This window comes from Adelges cooleyi, unplaced genomic scaffold (genome assembly GCF_023614345.1).
Source record: "Adelges cooleyi isolate 19-005CV unplaced genomic scaffold, UGA_ACOO_1.1 ACOO_flye_CR_arks_rails_tigmint_CR_PRNA_2, whole genome shotgun sequence".
NCBI classification, from domain to species: Eukaryota; Metazoa; Arthropoda; class Insecta; order Hemiptera; family Adelgidae; genus Adelges; species Adelges cooleyi.
Window position 1 is genome coordinate 4173141 of NW_026095860.1, and position 13224 is coordinate 4186364.

At 34.3% G+C, this 13224-nt stretch overlaps 1 protein-coding gene and 1 non-coding gene across 2 annotated transcripts in view; one reads left to right on the top strand and one right to left on the bottom strand.

Moving 5' to 3' along the window:
- The window catches only part of LOC126833431 (spondin-2), an 89488-nt gene that overhangs the window by 52163 nt on the left and 24101 nt on the right, over positions 1–13224 (bottom strand). The window lies entirely within an intron of this gene.
- Positions 3371–3454, top strand: Trnal-uaa (transfer RNA leucine (anticodon UAA)). The gene has a single exon. It is a non-coding gene; the product is annotated as a tRNA-Leu (tRNA).

A 13224-nucleotide genomic window follows, 5' to 3' on the forward strand; every position in this document is an offset into this window, starting at 1 on the left:
TTATCAAGACTTCGCACACAAAAATAATACTACTTAAAAATAAAAACGGTAGTCGGCTGATAAAAACGTGTAGGAAATGATTTAAAGTTAATTTTTATCGTTTGCAATTTCTGATTAGTCAATATGCACTATTTAAAGAAATTTTCCAGTAAAAACAAAATTACCCAACTTCATATTACGTTAAAATTAATTTTGTTGGTTTTGTATTGTTGTGCAACATTTTATTTTCGCCGAATTATGCAAATTGTTTATACTTTTTTTGTTTCCTAACAAGTTGCTATAGCAAGAAGAGAAATCACTAAACATTTTTTTTTAATACGTTATTCTGAAAACCCAACATTTAAATCGGATCATAATATGATTTAACGTTAAATAAAATAACGCGCATTTACTTTGCTCATAACACATTTATAATATATAGTATGCTCTGTTCATATTGTATTATATAATTTTTATCATTGTAGTCTTAAAAGTTTGTTTTAAACTGATTTAGTATTAACTTAACACTATATTTTGATTGGTTTATGAAAGCTTTTCACAGTACATAACAATAAACGTTGATTCCCATAATTTTAGTGTATTTTATAAATATTTAATGTAAATTTAATAATAAAAGCTAAACGTAATCGATTATAAGGCAAAAGTTAATCTCACTAAAATAATATTGTGTGAACATCTGTTGCTCTTTATACATTCTGTTAGAAGAAAATCCATATCATATTTAAATTTTAATATTTAACATACTGTCCTGCTATATTTACACTACATGTTTCAAACATTTGTTATAACTAGTAACAATATTATTATTATTCCGACATCTAAATTAGCATTTTACAAAAAACCGTTTCTACATTAAAATTAATCATAATTTTGGCTGTTTTAATTTTAAATTATATTTAATTGATTCCGAATAAATTAATGTTTGCATATGGCATTGCCAGTTTAATTTAATATAATATTACTCTTAAAAAGTAAACATTTTTTTAATGTTTTTTCAATAGTAAAATGGTTAACTTAAGTTTAGAAAAATGAATAACAAAAGCCTGTGGAGGGGGTGGTTAAGAGGCAGAAGTCGAAGGGAGCAATCACCTCTGTTGAAAGAGGGGTGTGAGGCAATTGAATATAATGAGTTGTGTACATTTTGTGCACGTTTGGCCAAGCAAACCATTTTAATAGTACAGTCGAACACCTTGACATGTGATTATTTCAAGCGCATTGAAAGGGTGCCAGGTACAGGTTGTTTCCAATTAAAATGTGAATCATTTATTACGCTGTACGCAGTCACTCGGCTATAAGCGACTGATGAAACAAAATTACAAATAAAAAATAAAGATTAACTTTTATGCCTAATTTTTGCAATGCGTTACCCTTTAAATGTGTTTGGACAACATTGTTATAAATTATAATAAAGCTATTCAACGGACATCTTTACACACTTTCTTTAGTGTTTACACCGCCAACGGTTCATTTACAATGTACCTACCAGACGTTTTATTACCTCTAAAATACAATTGTTATTAAGTTTTAAGACGCTAATTAAAATTATAACAAATGGTAGTTGTACGAATACACTTTATAATTTAATGTAAAAAAGTTATGGCAGTCGTTCAAAAAACAACTAAATCTTTAATTTAATTTTTTGTTACTTAAGTTGAAAATTAATTATATTTTTTTTTTCAAGCCAACACTGTCAGCATACAAATTAAAAAGTACAAAACTGAATAAAATAACTGCTATAAAGTACAATAATAGTACACACAAATGTTTATTTAGCCAAACGACTTGCAAAAGTACATTTTTAATGACAAAAAGTGAATACTTAAAGAAATAAAATTGCTCCAAGAGAATAATAAATAACTAATGTGGGTATTATGGTTCAAATATTATACAACGAATCTCTAGTTGCGAGTGTGCGTGAATCGGTTTGGTCTACAAAAATATAATTAAACTAATACATTTAAGAAGCAAACCATTTATCTTATTACATCGTTTAAAAAAAAATCTGGCTTTTTTAAACGGAAATCCAAACACATTTTTCCGTCTGAATCTGACCCCACCATTTTTCTAGAATATTTTGCAAATTTGTTTAATCGTCTCCAGAGGTTGTAAAAATTACCGCTTTGTAGTATTTTTATCGTTTTCTGTACGTTTGAATAATATTCGAAAAACTATTTCGAATAGATTTTGATAAATACATTTTTTTAATTGTTTTTCTAAATTCAAAATTTGTTTCAGAATTAATTTATAATTTGTATTTTTTTCATATACAAAAAGAAAATTAGAAAATTTTAATTTTTGTTTTTAGGATGCTTACAATTTGTGTTCGCACCGAAGAGAAACAAGTATATTTTGATACTTGCTTCTGGAAAAAAAGTCAAATTGTATTGTACGATGTAACTATCAACCTTTAAGGGGAATAGAGAATGTCAATTTTTTTACGAATGAAGACTTAAAAGCGTAGTCACTTTCTGAAGCGTCTACCGAACCGATTTCAACATTTTTTTTTGTTACATAGTTTAAGAGGACGCCACACCGCACCGCCCATTTTTAAGGAGTAAAGTATAGGCAATTTTTACAAAATCTTAACTTAAAGGTTTAACTGTATAATTATTATTTCAGTAGTTAGGACACTTTTTTTGGTAGTTAAATTATTTTTCGGACTATCTAATTCTGTTGAGTTGAGTTTTACGCGGATTAATTTTTCTGAGGCTTCGTATATAGTTAAGAAAAGAAATTCATACATATTATATATGACAAAATTATCTGTGCTTCAGCATCCGTATTATTTCGATACCTATACCTAATACAGCCGACGCTAAATCATTTTTAAAAAAGTCCTTTCTTATAATTCTTAATTAATGAATTATTCATTAACTGGTTGAAATATTAAAAAAGGGCAATGATTGAGCACAGATAGTGTTGTTGTCTATATTATGTGAACATTTGGTTTCTTAGTTTTGATTACAGCTTTTGTAAAATTAATCCGCGCAAGGTGGGTTATTCGAAGAAATGAACTGGTGTGTGACGTCCTATTAATGATTTTAATGTTGAATTTTGTTCCTGTTATATTTCATATTAAAAATTATAATTATTAAAACGCAGGTTATTTTATTTATTTTAATGTGATTTTTTCCATTTCAGTAAATTATTTTCTATCATTTTGTGCTCTTTTGTTAATATTCTAGGGCCGTCAAGTAGGAAAATTGCGCCCTGGTTTTCCCCCAAGACCTACAGGCTACATACGCCTATGCTCAGGTATATTATATAATTTCTCCTATAAAGTGCCCCGACCGTAAATAAATACTGAATCCGCCCTTGATAGCATTACTTACAGGTTAATTTTGTACATAATGTTCGGTGTAATTCAACTGTCAGGTTGGCCGAGCGGTCTAAGGCGCCAGATTTAAGCTCTGGTTCCCAAACGGGAGCGTGGGTTCGAACCCCACACCTGACAAAAAAAAATATGGTTTTTTTTTTTTTTTTAATTGCAATAAATTGGTTATCACTATATTATTATTATGCTCGTTCAACAAATTTTTTTTTTCCAATGTACAAAAGTTATATATATATTATATCGAATTTTGTTAGTATAATGGAAAATAGCGAATGTTCATTGCGCTCGATAGGGTGTAAAGGGGCGAACGAATAATGTAGAAACTGATCGTCCCTAGGTCTTGGGGCCTTCGGCGGTATTTGCAACCGGAATGTAGGCGCATTCCACTTTGGATAAGACTCAAGAGCACCCGGTCGGACGTCGAACGGGCAACGACAGCTGCGCGGCAAACGCACTTTATTGCCGTCTCTCTTTACATTTATACACTGGAGGGGGTCTTCCTTTAATCGAGTGAACCGTAAAGCCAATTTCGCGTAATCCAATATATAAATTACGCTGTACAAACAACCCGGCCGGGGCAGGGTAAGGCGGCGGCGGCGGCGGCGGTTCGTATATACATGGGGGACCTCAGGCCAAAACGACTTGGCACCGTTAACCCCGTAGCGACTATACACTCTCCGCAGAGACGTCGGTCGGCCGGTCTGCCGGGCTCCGCAGTTCCTGTGCGCGAGCAGCATCCGGACACTTTAGACGTCTCAACAATAAACAAACCGGGTTCGTGATTAGTAGTCTAGTAAGTTGTACACGTGTGCACAGTGTCGCGGTTTAGACCGTCTCGAAATTAGCTAACCATCACTCTCCGAGACGGATCACAATCAACTTAGACCCGTCCTCTGCGGTAATCCCGGTCGAGACTCCTCGGAAATTCCTATAAAACACTTGCGTTTTGGGTGTTGTTTCAAAACACTGTTGTACAGTGTTGTTATGATCAAACATGTTTAAGGGGGCTCCATACAGACCATTTTTAAGGAGTTTTGTATAGGCAATATTTATGAAAAAATTGGTTTAAATAAATTTACCGGTTAATTTGTATAAGCATCAAGGTATTATTTTTAATTTAAATCATTTTATCTATGAGTAAAAGCCATTTTAGTTAATATAACGTACATTTTTTGTGTTCCATCGCACAGGCTCAACCAGTGATCCGATAAGTAATATAAAAACAGATTTGTATTTGTCATGAAATTTACTTGAGATCGGTCAACGTACTTTTTTGATATCTTATTCCTACTATGTATAAAACACGTTTGAACATTTTATAAAATTTCAACATTTTAAAATAAAATTTAGAAAGGGTTAAAATTAAAAATTGAAAAAAGTACCTCGACCGATCCTAAGTAAACTTCATGACGAATTCAAATCTGTTTTTAGATTGCTTATCGGATCACTGGTGGTTAGGCCTGTGCGATGGAATGAAAATGATGTGTTTTGACTGAAAAAAATGGTCTGTATGGCGCCCCCTTAGTATAATAATTTACATTTTTTTTTGTACTTTCTACTGTTTAGATATATATATATTTTATATATATAAACTAGAATATTATTTTGTTAGTGCCGGCCTTTTGGCCGAATATTTTGGTCTGCTGTTTCCAGAGAAATTCTTTACAACCCTTTCGGGGTTTACTCATTTTTCACAGCTGTATCGAATGGGCGACAGCGACAAACGAGAAATAAAAAGCTTTGCGACGGCTCTGCGTGTATCGAAGAGAGCTATCGATGCACGCGTGACACGATGGCGGTCGCTGTGTGTGTTTCGGTTCTCGGCTGGAGTTGTTTTAAAGATTCTAAAATTTATAGCGTTTCCCCTATGCTGTGCTGTGCCGGCGCTCCCGGGGAACGGCACCCCGGAGAGACGATCCTGTGCGTTCACGGCCCATTTGTTCGGCCGTAGGTTTTCCTTATTAAGAAAAGCCAAAAAACGATTCACTCACTGCAACCGCCGCAACGATGCAGAGCCGATAAACCTCACACTGTATACAGTAGCTATACTCTATAACAGCTCGGGAGAGCGAGGCGGCATAATTATATTTAAAAAAAAAATTAAAATATAAAAAAAGAAGTAGTAACGAAAAATTAATACCGGTATTAGCGCGCATCTTTGTTTGCCGACAAAAACGCGTCCCACGACCACATAAGGGCGGTAACAGTCTCGGCGGTTTAACGACCCGTTAAGATAATATTACACTATTATATTATCTCTTCTGCTGCTGTATATACTTTTGGCCTCTCCTCGTGCCCGAATAAATTATTGTAATTGTTTAAAAATTACTCCGGTTTCTGTATAGTCCATAATATAACCGTATAAACTGGCCACTTTGAATTTAGCATATTATTATTACACAACGGTATGAGCACTTCATAGTTGTGCCCATTATGTTGCCATTATTGGGTTTTTAATTGCGGACAAGTCAATCAATTATTCGGATACGCAGTTAGGTTCGCTAAAACAGTCGAGCAATCAAATGTAGACAGAATTACTCGTTTTATACGTCTATTATAAAATATACTAGTAATGGGAATCCGATAATCCGGATTTTCACAAAAAACCTATTTAAGCTACTTAAAAATCATATAAGTGTTAAATAATTTTACAATATAAAGCTATGTACCTAAGTAAAAGTTGTTTGATAAATTTTTAAAAATAAACAAAACACCAAAAAGATAAACTGCTTTTGGATTTTGGATTTGTTGAAATACGAAAATACGGAATCCGAAAGCATTTTATAGACAAGTTTTTTGTTTAATTTTTTATCAACAAATTTTACTTAGGTACACATCTTTATATTGTAACAGTATTTAATATTTATAAGATTTTCAAGTGACTTAAATAGCGTTTTTTTTAATAATCCGGATTTTCGGATTTCCATCGCTCATATATACACTAAGCAAACCAATTACATTATCTTTAGGTGTACGGTCCACATTACACCTACCTTGCTTCCGGTTTTCATAGTAGGCGAGTTCTTGGCAGGGCTATAGGTGGATCATTAACTTTTATCTTGTGTCTTTTCCACTATAACCACGACCTCTGCGCATTATAGATTTTATACCTTTAAACTCACATACATATAGTCAACCGCCCCGAGACGTTTATACGTCTATAAAAATGGCTTACCGTCTTTATTACGTTTGCAGATCGTTGGCTCTGCCGTTTTAGATTTGATGCCGAACTATTGTGTGAACTGAGAGCATTGCACTAGTTTAGGTTCCTTAGTACGCTACCGTGACATGATCCAGTTGCTCGAGAAGTAGGTATAAAGGGTTTAAAAAAAACTTTATTACACCAAAACAACGCTAAAATGTACGATTTCAATCTACTCTATTCTCAATTACCGGTAAACATTTTTTAAACCATTTTGCTTGCCAATAAGTCAACATTATCACCAGCTTTACTTCAAAAAACATTTCCTATTTGATTTTATTGAATATTTTATTTTTAATTAACAATCTGGAATTTTATGATTCTCTCAACTGCAATAAAGTCAAACGCTATGAAATCAATTTTTATTTGTGGGGCTTCGTTTGAATCAGTTAGTTGTAAAATTGTTACTCAAATCATAGGTCAGGTTGTACACCTACAATGTAATTTAATTTCTTCTTTTATCGCGAAAGTAATCACTTATTTATTAGTTTTAGAGCTAAACAATCATTTCAACCGGGACGAAATTATATGAATCATAATAATTGTTTAAAAATACATTATTGACATTTTAAATTTATTAGGATTTAGGTCAACACTTTATTGAACTATATACTTTGCAATACCGTTAAGTTAAATTCGCTGGACGCCAAATCGATTCTTAATTAATAAGAAAGGTAAATCTACACGTCTAATAAATGTAGTTTATAGATGAGATTTCCAAAGATATGCGCATTGCTCTGTGTTCGTATTCATTTTGATAGTTAATTTACAAAAATACTATAAAATGTAATTATAAATATATTTTTACTGCATTACACACTATAAACAATTTCGACGCTTAGATGTAGCAGCATATAATGTACGTTGCTTAGAACTTGGATTTTTGTTAATAATTATTGTAATAAATTATAACTGTACAAGTATTGTTATTTTCAAGCTTCGAGTATCGAAACCGATACACAATTATTACTGAGCACTTCGAATGTACATTTTTAATTACTTTTTCATAGTGAATGTAATTGCAATTTTCGAAACTGTATGATGATGTTGAGCCGTCGACTGACAAACATTTCTATAGTCGGTCGTAGTAAACAGTGTTTGCGTTATTATTGGGACACATATTACATCTATGTAGCCGTTTCTGTTGTGGCAAAGTTCTTATTCAATTTATGTCTAGCTGCTACTCTTTACGTTTGTAGAAAGAAAAAAAAATCAATCGACCATTCGACTTCTTTTTTTTTTCTTTTCCGTTGCTTGTCCGCCCCTTTGTCTTTGCATCGCCACAGTAGACTATCCCGCCCGTCTTCCCGGGAACTTGGTTATCCGTCGGTTCCCCAAGGGAAATCAACCACGAAATTGTATTGGTCAATACATATTGGTAGGCGTGCAGGGGGGGGAGGGGGGAGGCAGCCACTTGGACGAGCGGACAAAGCCAACTGGGATAGAGAGCGTATCGCCGACTCCTAACCCGGTAATAATGTCTAATAATAATATAATATGTGTCGTCGAAGGCGCCTTGTTTTCAACTAACACGATTACGTTTATTTGCCGTTGCATTGGACCCATAAATCTTTGCGCGCCGCCGTGGTAATTGTACACTCGGCAGCACTTTAATGAAATCCAATAAAGAGTTGAAAATAATAATGCGATACCATAACCGGTAGAATTGTCGTTGTTTTCGGGCCTCATCAATCACACGTGCGGCTTTCTGACACGAGAAAATGATTGCGCGGTGCAGTTATCAGCAGTGCTCGAAACGAGGGGTGGAGTCGCCCTTTGTTTGTTCCTTAAGGTTGAGTGTCTTAATTTAATTATGGCCAACTCGTAAGGTTGTCACGTTTAGAGGGCGCTGGCTCCTAAAACTAAAACATGTCGAAGAGGAGTGCAGTTTATACGTCTTAGACAACGCCTAAATTAATTTTGTTCATTTTATCTACAGCTTGTGCTCTCGGTTTGTCTGTAGCTGAACTATTTTTAGTGATTCGTGTGTTTTCGCAAAAACAAATAATAAAAAACACTAGTTATTTGGTTAATATAAGTACACATTAATTATATATCTTTCTCAATGGGTCAGTTTAATTTTTATAAATAAAACAGCATCGATAAGAGAAAATTCCCTGGAAATTGTGGTTAGAACCGTTTTCCTAAATTTTGTTTATTGTATAAAAAATAAATTCGATATTCTACATGAAGGGCGATGACTTTTGGCTTGTGATATACATACATGCAACGCCTGTTAGGCTAAGTTCTTATTGGTAATAACCGCATAGATTAAATTTTAGCATGGCCAAAAAACATGAGCAGAAATAACGCTCTTCGTGAATCACTTGACACGCTATTCAAAATTGTATTTTTCCTTTTGATGAGGAAAGGGATAACTGTTTTGTATATTTATTCCACCCACGGCCCACCAGCCAACATAAATATAATTACTCGTTTTACAATAATCGCAACGAGAAAAGTATAATATTATAATAAGCGATCAAAGTTTACCATACAAGAATAACCGTCCTCGAATAGTGAATTAAGAGGCAGTTAACAAAAACGTTAGCTCTATTTTTTTTTTATGGTACACATACATAAACGAATTTATGTATTTTTAACAGTCTGAGTTGACATGTAAAAATTATGTAGTACATGCGTATACCTAGACCGTGTAACTTTACGGTTTAAAATATTATTAAACCCGTGTTACGTGTAACGTTCATTTTTTGTTTTTGTTATATTATGTTTTCGTAAAGTACATAAAACCGAATTAAGCGCATTATTAATGTGCGTTGAACATATTTTTTTTTTTTGTTCAAACGACTACAGTGGTTAACTTTCGCAAATGCGCATATTTTACGATGTTAGCGAAAGAATAATAATAATAATTCGTACATTTATTCATTTAGCGCGACAACTTTAAAAGCGCACCAAGACATTTATTATTAAATTAGGACGGGACGCGCACGTTTTGTAGACTGATATTTTATTCGTGTTATTATGCCAGTCGCACGGTACAACAAGTATTTGGTCATTGTTATTCGATTCGTGTGCCCGGTTAGGTCTGTGCTGGCAAAATCTGTTTCAGGGTTGGGAAAAATTCGTCGCTAATGACTCGACGCCGAACGATTAAACGGCGATTTCCCGCATTTATCATTTACCGACCCACTTCTGCCGCAAGTCATACTCGACTTATAATCCCATCGGTGCGCTTTTTACATAGCATTATACACGTCTGAGCATCCGTTCGAATTTATTTAACAACCGACGTGTCCGTCGGTGTTAGCGTCGCAGTGTAATAGTGATCAGTGTGCATATAATTTGTATTGCACTAGCAGCATACATTACCATAGTCTCGAGTGGTTTCCTAATACAACAGACGCAGAGACACGTTGATTTTCAAACAAATGACAGCCCACGTTGTGGGAACGGCTGATGTAGTTATTAAACGGATAAATAATGTACCGGCGATTGTAATGGTTTTCCGGGGGGACGACGATATCGATTATAAACACATTTCCGTATCGTCTCGCCCGCATGCATTTGTATATCTGCGACGATAATTTGAGAGCAAATGAGTTTAATCTTCGTACAGCCGTTATCGACAGGAACTGGACAGCAATTAAGTGTTGAGGGTGTGCGGCGTGCGCGGTGAAACGGAATAATAATTTCAATTTACTGTAAGATTTCATCAGGAGTCAGACCATACTTGTCTTGTTCCTTAATAACGGATGAACTGCCTTTATTGTTTGCCGATAAAGTTGGTTTAGCGTATGATAGTACAAAAGGAATTAAACTTAGGGAGGCGTTGGAGAAAAATGGCTTGAAAATGAACAAGTCTAAAATAAAACACTTAGAGTTTAACTTCGATAAAGAGAAGATTTCAGCAAGTGAAACAAGTGGTAAACGGAGTAGAGAAATTAAAGTATATTTGGCATTATTGTATGCAAGAGAACGATGGAATTGAAGAAGATTGTGGTGTGTAGAATTAAGTGTGGTTGGATGGGGTGGAAAGAGGACACAAGGGTGTTGTGTGACAGAAAGGTGGCATTTTAGAGTGAAAGGATAATTTTATAAAACGGCAGTAAGACCAGCAATGACGCGTATGAATGTGAGTGTAGGCATTGAATGTGAAAGATAAAAGGCAAATGGATGTAGCTGAATTGAGAATGTTGAGATGGATGTGTATAGAGACTAGTATGAGGGTAGCCGGGGTAATTGAACGAGATGTAGGAGTTCGAGCTATATGAAGGTGTAATACTAGGATTGGCGACCCCTATGTAATTGGGAGTGTACGGCGAAGATGAAAAAGAAGAAGATTTTGATTTTTGACCTAGAATAAAGGTACGCTACCAGCTCGCGTCTGGCTCTTGGACTTTTTTCTGAATTATAAATTATCAGTTATTATCAGTACCGTCAGAGAGTAGTAACTGTTGCCAATACATGTGTGTAATGTATGCCAATACATGTATAATAGACACGTAATAAAACAATCCATCGTATGGGATGCGAGAAAAAAAATTTTAATTTTTTTTTTAACGTTTATTGAGAATATTTACAATCTATACTATATGAGTAAATTTAGATAATTCAACGAGAAAATTAACATGACAAGGCAACGAGGAGGAAGCTCACATTAGAGCCACCTGTACTAAAATGTTTTTTACACAACATATTATTGTACACGGCAAGATTTTAAAGAAGAAAAAAAAACAGCCCTGAATCGTGTGTTGAACAAACTTATCTGCACGTCCCGTTTTCCCTGTAGGCCAATCATGGACGACATTTTATCACTGTCAGTAAACGCTGTTCAAATGGATGTAAATCATTTATTGTTGAAGGTCGCACTCTGCCGTTAAATGGGGTAATCGCAATCTGCTTGACATTTGATTGATCAACGCGGTCTTGTGAAAAATAGCACAAGACCCGCGACGCATGACAGTATCACCAAACTTATACTGTGCAATATGGTACTCAAGTTATATGACGAAAAAAAATCTGTTTGTACACACGTCATCGTTATGAACAATTGTCATCGTTATAATGTTTACCCGGAAAGTTGAAAGCTTATGAATTATTACAAAACTCAACGAGAGAGTTGTCGTGGATTTTATCTGCACGCAAAATGAAATGTTAAGTATAGTATTATATTTTAACTAGACAAATGATTGAACTGCGATACAATTGAGTAATCATTTTCGAAAAAACTATGATCTTTTTGTGACGTTGTGTTATGATTTAGAAATAGTAGTTTGTTAAATTTTACTTTTGAGCTGTAAACGCGTTTGTTTTAAATAGATGAAATTTGATTAAAAAAAAAATGATTATGTTAATTGTAGCTGTTATACTTGCAACATTTCAAACTATATTAAGAACGTATTGATTGATTACCGAATGGTTTTTTGTATGATCGGTTTAAATTTGTGCTAAGAATAAAAAAAAATTAAAAATAGGAGTAAAACAAAAGGGAAACCCGAAGTCGATTGAAAACTGTACATTATACAGGAATTGCGATTATAACGATTGACTGTCCAGTCGGGTTTACTCGATTAAATTAACATTTTGCACCGTCGTTTTAAGTACGTAATATAGTGTGAATATTTTGTACCCATCTGTCACAGAGGGGAGGATAAAAAAAAAGTATAACGTTTGAATAAATTTTTACCTCGGTAACGTGCCAGTTCAATCCCCTTGGGTCTCATATTTATGATGAAACGAAAACTACATTATTTCACAGAGTAGTCGAGTACATTAAATTTGTATTTATTATTCTTGAATAGGATATTATAAAAAATTAAAAAAATATAAAACAATAGGTGTATAGTAATTTTATAATACGTTATTCGGTTATTAAATACATTTTACCAAATTTTAATTGTAATATAAATCACCGAAAATCGATAGAAAAGAATAAGATTCTTCTCCGCGCCTTTATCCCAACTATTCGGGGCCTAAACTTCCACTTGACATGATCTCCCACATCATCCTCGCATACACCAGCAGTCCTCAGATCTTATCTTCATTACCATTCTTACTGCTTCCGATTCCTCTCTCCTAGTAACTTGCCTAAACCATCTCAGTCTAGTTCCCCTCGTTATGTCCGCTATCAAAACCACGTCTATGTTATCTCTAATGTAATCGTTCCTTATCCTATCTTCTTCCGTCACTCCACACATCATCTTACCTTTGCACATAAATCCCCTAACGCTTCTCTCCACTTGATCCAACCACACTTAATCCTATGTTTGACATTCTCATCAAAGCCACCAGTTATTTAGTACAAAAGATCCTGAATATTAAAAAATTCTCAACCTCGCCTACTACATCACCGGTAATTGTCTTATCCCGTCAACCTCTTGCCCTATACTCATGCGCTATATAATATTCTGTTTTACTTTTCAGGTCGAGTATTTTAAACATACATCGGATAGAAAATCTTTTATATCAACTCCAGCGCTCTTAAAATATTTTCCGAAAGCACACATCTAAAGAAATAAAAGCAAACCCATCTGAGTGTGAGTTTTGTTTTCACGTGTTTTAAAATAGATTTATAAAGAGCGCAGAAGAGCCGGAGAGCATAAGGACAAAAACCTAAGCCTTTAACGTTCCTTTTGACGGTGGTGACATGCCGGGTGGAAGGGAAACTTATAAGAAAAACCGCATCCCGGTGAAACCATAACGTACCGGTATTGTGCATGGTTTA